This window comes from Sorex araneus, chromosome X (genome assembly GCF_027595985.1).
Source record: "Sorex araneus isolate mSorAra2 chromosome X, mSorAra2.pri, whole genome shotgun sequence".
NCBI lineage: Eukaryota > Metazoa > Chordata > Mammalia > Eulipotyphla > Soricidae > Sorex > Sorex araneus.
In genome coordinates, this window is record NC_073313.1 from 42,132,658 (window position 1) to 42,142,497 (window position 9,840).

A 9,840-nucleotide genomic window follows, 5' to 3' on the forward strand; every position below is an offset into this window, starting at 1 on the left:
CCCAAACCACCCTCATGCCTGTCCCAGAGCCACCACCTCTGCCAGTCCCCCTCCTGTGAATCCTAACCCGCCACTCGACTAAACTCGGGCCTGGACAAGACAGCAACCCAAGGGCTGGAGTGATAGCACAGCAGGTAGGATGTTTGCCTTGCATGAGGCCGGCCCGGGTTCGATTCCCAGCATCCCATATGGGTCCCGAGCACCGCCAGGAGTAATTCCTGAGTGCGTGAACCAGGAGTAACCCCTGGGCAATGCCGGGTGTGACCCAAAAAGAAAAAAAAAAGACTGCAACACAAGGGATGCTTTTATTTGTGCTACATCAGCAATGCTGGGGGAAGCATGTGGTGCCAGGGAGCAGACCCAGGGCTCCTCCATGTGAAGTCTGTACTCGCTACTCTCGGCCCATTGAACTCTCTCAGGTCCCTGCAAGGGGCATTTGAATTAAGGTGTGCTCGTGTGTGCCTCTGTGGGGGGTGTGTGTGTGTGTGTGTGTGTGTGGTGTGGTGCCTGGGCCCTGGGCCCTCAGGTCTTTCCCGTTGTGGCATATCCTTTATCCTCTTTTATTTTGGAGGGTTCTTGGGGATTGAACCCAGGGCACTATGCATGTAAGGCGACTTGTCTCTAGCCAAGTTTGGTACCCTAGAGAAACTGAAGTACAATACACTTCAACTGACGTTTTTGCAGCTCCTGAAAGACAGTGGGAAACTAGATAGTCACGCGAGAAAATGAGTAAAATCACAGTGAAACCGAAACTAGCGTAAGGAGCCAGGGATGTGGCTCAAGCGGTCAAGGACGAGGGTGAGACCCTGAGTCCAGTCCCTGCCACTGCAAGGCTCCCAAGCACCACTAGATGTGACTGCTAGAAAAACAAAGAAAAGAGGGGCTTGAGGAGCTGGAGTGATAGTACAGCAGGTATAGCTTTTGCCTTGCACGCGGCCGACCTGGGTTCGATTCCCGGCATCCCATATGGGCCCCCCAAGCACCGTCAAGAGTAATTCCTGAGTGCAGAGCCAGGAGTAACCCTTGAGCATCGCTGGGTATGACCCCCCCCCCAAAAAAAAGAGAGGCTTGAGAGGGACTGGAGAGAGAACAGCAGAGAGGGTGCTTCCCTTGTACATGGCTGACCTGGGTTTGATCCTCGGCATCCCATGTGATTCCCCCAAGCAGTGCCAGGAGTGATACCTGAGTGTAGAGTGAGAAGTAAGTGCTAGAGTCCGGTGTCGAGAATATCCCCATCTCCGAACCCGCACAAAGAGTTCAGCCAGTAATGTAATACTCAAGTGAGTTTATTAAGCCAGCTAGCTGGGGTTAAGCTTCTAGGCACAGAGGCACAAGCAAGAAAGACCCCGAACGAGGGAAAAGCTGCAAATTTTATAGTCAGTGCTTACGTCATAGCCTGCACTTATGAATTTTAAGAAAAACATAAGTGAAAATGCAAGTTTTGTAATTCAGAAGAAAACATACTTTCAAATGGTACAAACAAGCAGTTACAGATAGGTGATCTGGACATGTTTTCAGAACATTCAGCTCCCCACCCGGCTTGTGTCTGGGTGGCTTCTATAGACAGTGAGTAGCGGTTATGAAACTATTTGCCAGGGCTGAGTTTCCAGTCCAGTTGTCCTTCCCTCACAGATGGCCGGGGGGGAGAAGCAGGGTTTTAAGAAAAACAAAAAGGTTTAAGTCAAACAAAACATGAAGCAGGAACCAGGCATGATGGAGTCGCTCCGTGTCCAACAGTAAGCCCCACGCATCGCTGGTTGTGCCATCCCCCCAAAAAGAGAGAGACTGGAAAGACAGTACAGGGGTTTAAGGTGCTTACCTTGCATGTGGCCCACCCTGGTTCAAATCCTGTCACCACAGGTGATTCCCCAAGTACCACCAAGAGTGCCCCCCCACCCCGCCAGCACAGAGCCAGGAGTAAGCCCTGAACACAGCTGGGTGTGGCCCAAAACAACAAAACAAAACAAAACAAAACAAAACAAAAAACCCAAAAGATGGGGCTGGAGCGATAGCACAGTGGATAGGGTGTTTGCCTTGCACGCGGCCAACTTGGGTTCGAGTCCTAGCATCCCATATGGTCTCCTAAGCACCGCCAGCAGTAATTCCTGAGTGCAGAGCCAGGAGTAACCCCTGTGCATTACCAGGTGTGACCCCAAAAGCTAAAAAAGAAAAAAAGGGAGAGAACCAGAGAGCTGGAACAGCAGGGAAGGCACAAGCCTTGCACACGGCCAACCTACATTGGATCTAGGTTGGCTCATGCCATCCCAGGGAGTGCCCTGAGCATCTAAGTGCAGAGCCAGGAGTAACCCCTGAGAATCTCCGGGTGTGGCCTAAAAAGAAAAAATCCCTCTAAAAAGGTGCCAGAACGGGCTGAGGCAGGCTTGACGTGCTGGAGACGGAAATTCAATCCCTGGGTCCTCAGACACAATCAGGTGCAATCCCTGAGCACCATCAGGTGTGGCCCAAACACCAACAAACAAGAGAAAGAAAAGAAAAAAACAGCCGAGGAACTCGAAAGATTCCAATCAGAGCCCCAGATGGCTTTAAAATTACTTTCGGTAGTTACTGAAAAGAGCTGAGCCATGTATCTGTCGTCTGTTTTATTCATCTCGCTTCTCTTGAGGCACTATGCTATTTATTCCCTTTGGTAGAAGTTATGAACAATATTCCAAGGACACCGGCAGAAGATGTGGCATAAAATCCCCCCATCCTGACTGTTCAGCCTGCATAGCCCCAAGTCAGGAACAGACGTGTTTTGTAAATGCTAGCCCACATTCTGGGACAACGTCAGTGACAGAGATTTCTGATTTTTTTTTTTATATTTTGGTTTTGTTTTCTTTGGGGGCTAAACGGTTTTATACTTAGGGTTTATTTTTGACTCTGCACTCAGGGGTCACTCAGGGGACCATACTGCGTGCTGAGGATCGAACCCGGCTTGGTTGCATATAAGACAAGCACCTTACCTGCTGATCGGCAGGTTACCTTATCGCTCGGCTTCTTGATTGTTTGTTTGAAACCATGAGATAGAAAATCCTTTGACAAATAAAATGTTGCCCTCATCAGAGTAATAGTAATACTTGATCTAGACAAGACTCACCCATGGATGCTAAGACTTGTAGGTAAAATAGGTGATGACACAGGATATTTTGAGTGTCTCAAACTTTCTCCCTACAAATGACCAAGGGGAGAGTTCTTGCTTCCCAGAGGAGAAACTGAGTGAACAGGCCCTTCATACTACAAATCAGCAGACATGCAGTAATCAGGAGGTTCCTACTGTGGTGTTTCATTTCTATGGGGTTCCTGCACAAAATGGCCTCCCGAAAGGCAGTCGTAGAGAAATAGCAAATGCGGGGCAGAGAGATGGAATGCCAAGTAGGGCTCTTGCCCTGCAAGTGGTGGGCTCCATACCAGGCACCCCCTATAGTCCCCCCAGCCCTGCCAGGAGTGATCCCTGAGTGCAGAGCCAGGAGTAAGCCCTGAGCACAGGCACAAAACCAAAACCAAACACAACCACCAAAAAAATAGCAAATGAATTCAAACTGAGGGACATTCTATTAAATAGCTGGTCTGTTCCCTTCTTTTGAAATCACATGAGCCATGGAAACTTGGGTCGAGCAATCAGACACAGAAAATCTGAGATTGAAACATAAAGGGGAGTTTATTTTTTGGGGGGGCACGCCTGGCAGAGCTCAGGGCTTCTCCTGGTTTTGTGCTCATGGACACAAGTGTCTTAAGCTCTGTACTATGTCTCCAGCGCACATTACTACTAAGGTATGGGTGAGATCTGGTTTATAGATAAAGCATGAGATCCTTTCACCTCCAATACTTTTTTTGGGGGGATGCACACCCAGTAGTGCTCAGGGCTTACTCCTGGTTATGTGCTGAAGGATCACTCCTGGCAGTACTCAGGGGACCCTATGGGATGTGCCAGGGATGAAACCCTAGAGGGCCATGTGTAAGACCCTATCGATTGGACTATCTCCCTGGCCCCTCAATTTCTATAGTTTGGTGACCACGTCATAGACATGGGATTTTCCAAAGATGGCCATGGTATTTCCCATCTCACATGCTTTCAAACTGTGGCTTTGACATACATCCCTGCCTTTCTTTTCAAACCTGCCCCATAGGCAGATGCTAGATAATTTGTTTTGTATTGCTTTTTTTTTTCTTTTTGGGGGTCACACCCAGCGATACTCAGCGGTTACTCCTGGCTCTGCACTCAGGAATTACTCCTGGCGGTGCTCGGGGGACCATATGGGATGCTGGGAATCGAACCTGGGTCGGCCGCGTGCAAGGCAAATGCCCTACCTGCTGTGCTATCGCTCCAGCCCCTGTATTGCTTTTTATGAATAATCTAAGAAGTCTGTAAGGGTCTCTCTCACAGTGATTCAACAAAAAGCAAAATAAAAAAATTTTCGTATGAGATATCGTGAAGCCACTTGCGTAGCCGCACACTTCTGGAATTCTAAAAATTAAAATAACGGGTCCAGAGGCATCTCCGCAGTGAGCTGCTCAGTTCTGAGATTCATTTGTGAGTCTCTGGATCATGGCCTTTAATGCCCTTAAATGGAAGCTGGAGGCAGTTTGTGGGCGTGACAGCCAGAACACACAAGGGCGGGGAGATGGGAAGGAGCAGCCTGTCCCCAGTCCCTTGAGGCCTGGAGTTTGCAGTCGCTGGTCCCGCATACCTGGGTTTTTCATTGGGTTCTGGAAGTTTACGGCCGCTGCACCCCTGCCTTTGACAAGTGGGTCTGTGTTCTCTCATTCCTGTGGGTGAATTTGTACCTGGCAAAAGAAATGTCTGGTGTCCTCAGGTGAGATGAGAAAGGCCAAAGAGGCCACTGTTACTTTTTCTGGTTATGCCACATGCCAACCAAAGCAGAGGCTTGAGGTCGGGAGCCCAGATTCTGGGCCCAGAGTGGCTGGAATCTTTGCTTGGGGTTTTGAAGTTGTTGGGTGACTTCTGTGAGGTGGGGAAGACAGAGAGACAGTCACTTTCTCCCCATCTGCCTCTGCCAGCCCGGGACCCAGGGTTTTGGGGTTCTTTTTTTTTTCTTTGCTTTTTGTGTCACACCCAGCGATGCACAGGGTGTACTCCTGGCTCTGCACTCGGGAATTACTCCTGGTGGTGCTCAGGGGACCATATGGGATGCTGGGAATCGAACCCGGGTCAGCCGTGTGCAAGGCAAACGCCCTACCCGCTGTGCTTTGGCTACAGCCCCTGAAACTCCTTTTTTTTTTTGGGGGGGAGGGGTCACACCAGCGATGCTCAGGGGTTACTCCTGGCTCTGCACTCAGGAATTACTCCTGGCAGTGCTTGGGGGACCATATGGGATGCCGGGGATCGAACCCGGGTCGGCCGCGTGCAAGGCAAACACCCTACCCGCTGTGCTATCGCTCCGGCCCCAAAACTCCTTTTCTTGACCTTTGTTTCTGCTGGATCTTCTCTCAGAGGGTGGGTCCAGCCTTCTCTGGTCTGGGCTAGCTGAGGGTCAATCAGATTAAAGGTAGGAATTGAGGGTTCTCGAGTAATTTCCTTCAGGCCCTTTCTGTAGGGAGGGGTTGAGTCTCCTCAGGGTAGGCTGCTTATCAGATCTGAGCAGGTCTTGCTTTCTGTATCCACAAGGTGGGTCAGATTTAGGTTTGGTGGCTTTATTACTTCCCATGGGCTGGATAGCACAGTGGGTAGGACATTTGCCTTGCACCCGGCCAACACAGGTTCGATTCCTCCCCCCTTCTAGGAGAGCCTGGCAAGCTACCGAGAATATCTTGCCCACACGGCTGAGCCTGGCAAGCTACCCGTGGCGTATTCGATATGCCAAAAACAGTAACAATAAGTCTCACAATGGAGACGTTACTGGTGTCTGCTCGAACAAATCAATGAGCAAGGGGATGACAGTGACAGTGATAGTGATTACTTCCCAGAAATGTCATTACCATGATGTGTGTGTGTGTGTGGGGGGGCTCCTTCCCTAATCTACCTGCCTACATCACAACTATCATTGCCATAGGGGTCCCATATTGGGCCACACAGCAGTGTTCAGGGATTACTCTTGGCTCTGTGCTCAAACTTAAGTCAACTGCATGCCAATCAATAGTCTAACCATCTCCTTTTCCCCTTAAGTTCTGAAATAAATCGTTGTCTAATATGAAGATTTCTACGAAAACATCGAGGGAGATTTGCCTCCACCACTATGATTCCCTGAGTAGAAAGGACCATTTTAGGCTGGCCTTTGAACATTTTCTTGGTTGCATTTCAGTGAGAGGTGACAAGACACAGCAGTGCTGAGCCAGTAGGCTTCTAAATGAACCTGGCAAAGAAATATTTCTTGGTGATTTCTTATCATTTCAGTGTAATTCAGCGGGTAAGATGATTAGAGAAAATATGGTGACACTCCCTCTCACACTGGCCAACTCAGAGCTCGTTCCTTGTATACCCACCCCAATACGAGAGCTGACCCTTTGTTGCCTAGGATACCAGTGTTTAAAGTCATTCTGGTGATGAATACTTTAATAAAAAAACGAACCTTTCAAATCATGAGGATAACAATCATTTCATAATCTTCCCAAACTCTCCAATGTAATCTTGCGGGCCTGGACCATTTCAGCTGTGCACAGCTCTGCGACTGCTTTATGAAGCCAATAACGTTTTCTGAATCATCAGAGCTCTTTTTTTTTTCCCAGAAGTTTTTTGTACTCACCCACTTTTCTTATTTCCCGGAATTTGTGCTTTATGGTGAGGGTAATGAGTGATGCTTCCTCCAAGAGCTTCTCCGGGCTTCCCAGAAAAGTGGAGGCTATCATCTAAGGAAGTACAGATATCTTTCTTTGCAACTCTACCGCTAAATCCAGTTTTATTCTTTCTTTTTGGGTTTGGGCCACACCTGGTAGTCGGCAGTTCCGTTTTGTTCTTTGTTACTTTGGGCTACAGCTCTGGGATTACTTCTGGCTCTGTGCTCAGGGATCCCTCCGGATAGGCTCAGGGGACCTTACGGGGTGCTGGGGAGCAAACCCTGTTCACCCGTGTGCAAGACAAGTGGCCGCCTTACCCACTGTACTAGCTCTCCAAGCCTCGGGGGAATTAACCCGAACTTTCTGCATACAAAGAATGAGCCTCAGCACCTCAGTCTTTTGAGCTATCTCCCAGGAAGGTCCATTTTCCTTCTCTAATTCTTTTAAACCACTGTCATCCTGTTGCTCAATGATTTGCTCGAGTAGGCACCAGGGACGGAGGAATTGAACCCGGGTCGGCCGCGTGCAAGGCAAACGCCCTACCTGCTGTGCTATCTCGATTTGGGTTCAATTCCTCCTTCCCTCTCGGAGCGCCCGGCAAGCTACCGAGAGTATCCTGCCCGCACAGCAGAGCCCAGCAAGCTACCCGTGGTTTATTCGATGTGCCAAAAACAGTAACAAGTCTCACAATGGAGACGTTACTGGTGCCCGCTCGAGCAAATCGATGAACAATGGGACGACAGTACTACAGTGCTACAATTCTTTCAAAACGGTGCGTCATATACTGTGTGAAGGTTTCCAAACCGGGTTCCACCCCTGAGCCCACCAGGAGTGACTCCTGATTGCAGAGCCCGAAGTAAATGTTATGTATGAAGACCAAACTGTAACAAGGGCTCACCAGCGCCCCCATACCTCTCTGGTGCAACTTGATTACTTGAAAACAAAAATTGGGGTGGTTTGGAAAATGGGGACAGGAATGAAGTCACTTTTAATTTTTTTTTTTGGTGAGGGAGCACACCCGGCAGTGCTCCTGGCTCTGCACTCAGGAATCATTCCTGGCACGCTGGAGGTGGGGGGGGGGCATGGGAGGATGGATGTGCGGGGTAGTATTCAGGTCTGCCGCATGCGATGCAAGTGCACTACCCACTTACCTATCCTCCGGCCCCCAGAAGGTCACTTTGGTGGTGGGATTAGTGTTTGAACACTAAAAGCCCTTAACAACTGTATTATGAACAACTTTGTAAACCCCGGTGTTTATTTTTTATTTATTTGCTTTCTGGGTCACACCTGGTGATGCACAGGGGTTACTCCTGGCTCTACACTCAGGAATTAACTCCTGGCAGTGCTCAGGGGACCATATGGGATGCTGAGGATCGAACCCGGGTCGGCTACGTGCAAGGCAAACGCCCTACCCACTGTGCTATTGCTCCAGCCCCCCAAGAGCTTTGAAGGCAGGCACTTTGCCTGCTGAGCTCTGTTCAACATTCTGCTTGGTTTTCTGTGTCTGCCTGGGTTGGGCCACACCCTGCAGTGCTCAGGGGCCATTTCAAGTTCTGTGCTCAGATGTGGTACTTGGATGACCCTTCGTAAATCTGCATACAAGGCAATCCCCAGTACTCTCTCTTTCCAACCCCACTTTCTTTCTTGTTTGTAGATCTGAGTTCACTTCCTACTGGCTTCATCACGGCGTTATCTCACGTTACCTCACTCCACGGGGGCATGGCCTGGTGACTCAGCAGCGGGGGCAGGACGGCCTTATTTGGGGGCACGGGGGCCTTCTACAGTGATGTTGAGGGGGGAGGTGACGGGTGTTCTTTCTTCTCTCACTTCCTTTGTTTGAAGTCCACACCCAGCAGTGCTTGGGGCTACTCCTAGTGTGGCGCTTGTCCCTGGTGGGGACCATAGGGTGTTGGGGATTGAACCCGGGATCCTGCATGCATGCCATGTGCTCCGTCCTTAGAGCCACCGCCCCGGCCCTTATGTTTGATTGAAAGTCCTTTCTCTCTTTCAATTTTGATGTGATTAAGTGTTGCCAGCTTAATGTTTTCTGAACACCAGCCTTCATTTATCAGAGGAGATACCAAATAAATCCGGTAAGATGACAGCTCATCTACCATCATCCGCACCTTACAAATCCTCATATTTCAGTCCCTGGCACATGGCTGACACTTGATAAATGCTGGTAGGGGTGATAAGGAAAAACTAACTAGATACAAGAGGTACAAAATGAAAATGTTCATTATTCAAACTTCCCAGAGGAGCCGGGTCTCACAGTGGTTAGGGAATCAAGATTTCATTTGATCCTAAGTTTCATAAGGTGGTATGTAGAAGCTATCCGATATCAAGTTGCTTAGTTGTGGGGAGGGTTTGGAGATGAGTGAGGATTTTTTTGTTTGTTTGATTTTTGTCTTGGGGCCACAGCTGGTGGTGCTCCAGGCTCAATCTTGGCTCTGCCCTAAGGGATCAGCTGTGGGGGGCGGAGGGGAGGGGGTGGCAGGGACCTTATGTGGTGCTGGGGATGAAACACAGGCCAGCCATGTGCACGGCAACCCCCCTACCCCTGTACTCTCTCAGCAACCCCACAAAGGAAAATTTTTTTTTTTTTTTTTTTGCTTTTTGGGTCACACCCAGCGATGCACAGGGGTTACTCCTGGCTCTGCACTCAGGAATTACTCCTGGCGGTGCTCAGGGGACCATATGGGATGCTGGGAATCGAACCCGGGTTGGCCTCGTGCAAGGCAAACGCCCTACCCGCTGTGCTATCGTTCCAGCCCCCACAAAGGAAAATTTTTTTTTACTTTTTCTTTTTGGGTCACACCCAGCGATGCTCAGGGATTACTTCTGGCTCTGCGCTCAGGAATTACTCCTGGCGGTGCTTGGGGACCACATGGGATGCCGGGGATTGAACCCAGGTCAGCCTCATGGAAGGCAAACGTCCTACCCACTGCACTATTGCTCAGGCCCCCACAAATGAAAATTCTTTAGCACTGGGGTCTTCTCAAGGAATTCCATGGAAAGAAGGGAGGCGTAGCAGGGCGGGGCGGGGGCGGGGGAGACAAATCAGGAGGCAGGAGTCAATGTCTTGCACATGCCCAGGCTTCAGCTGGA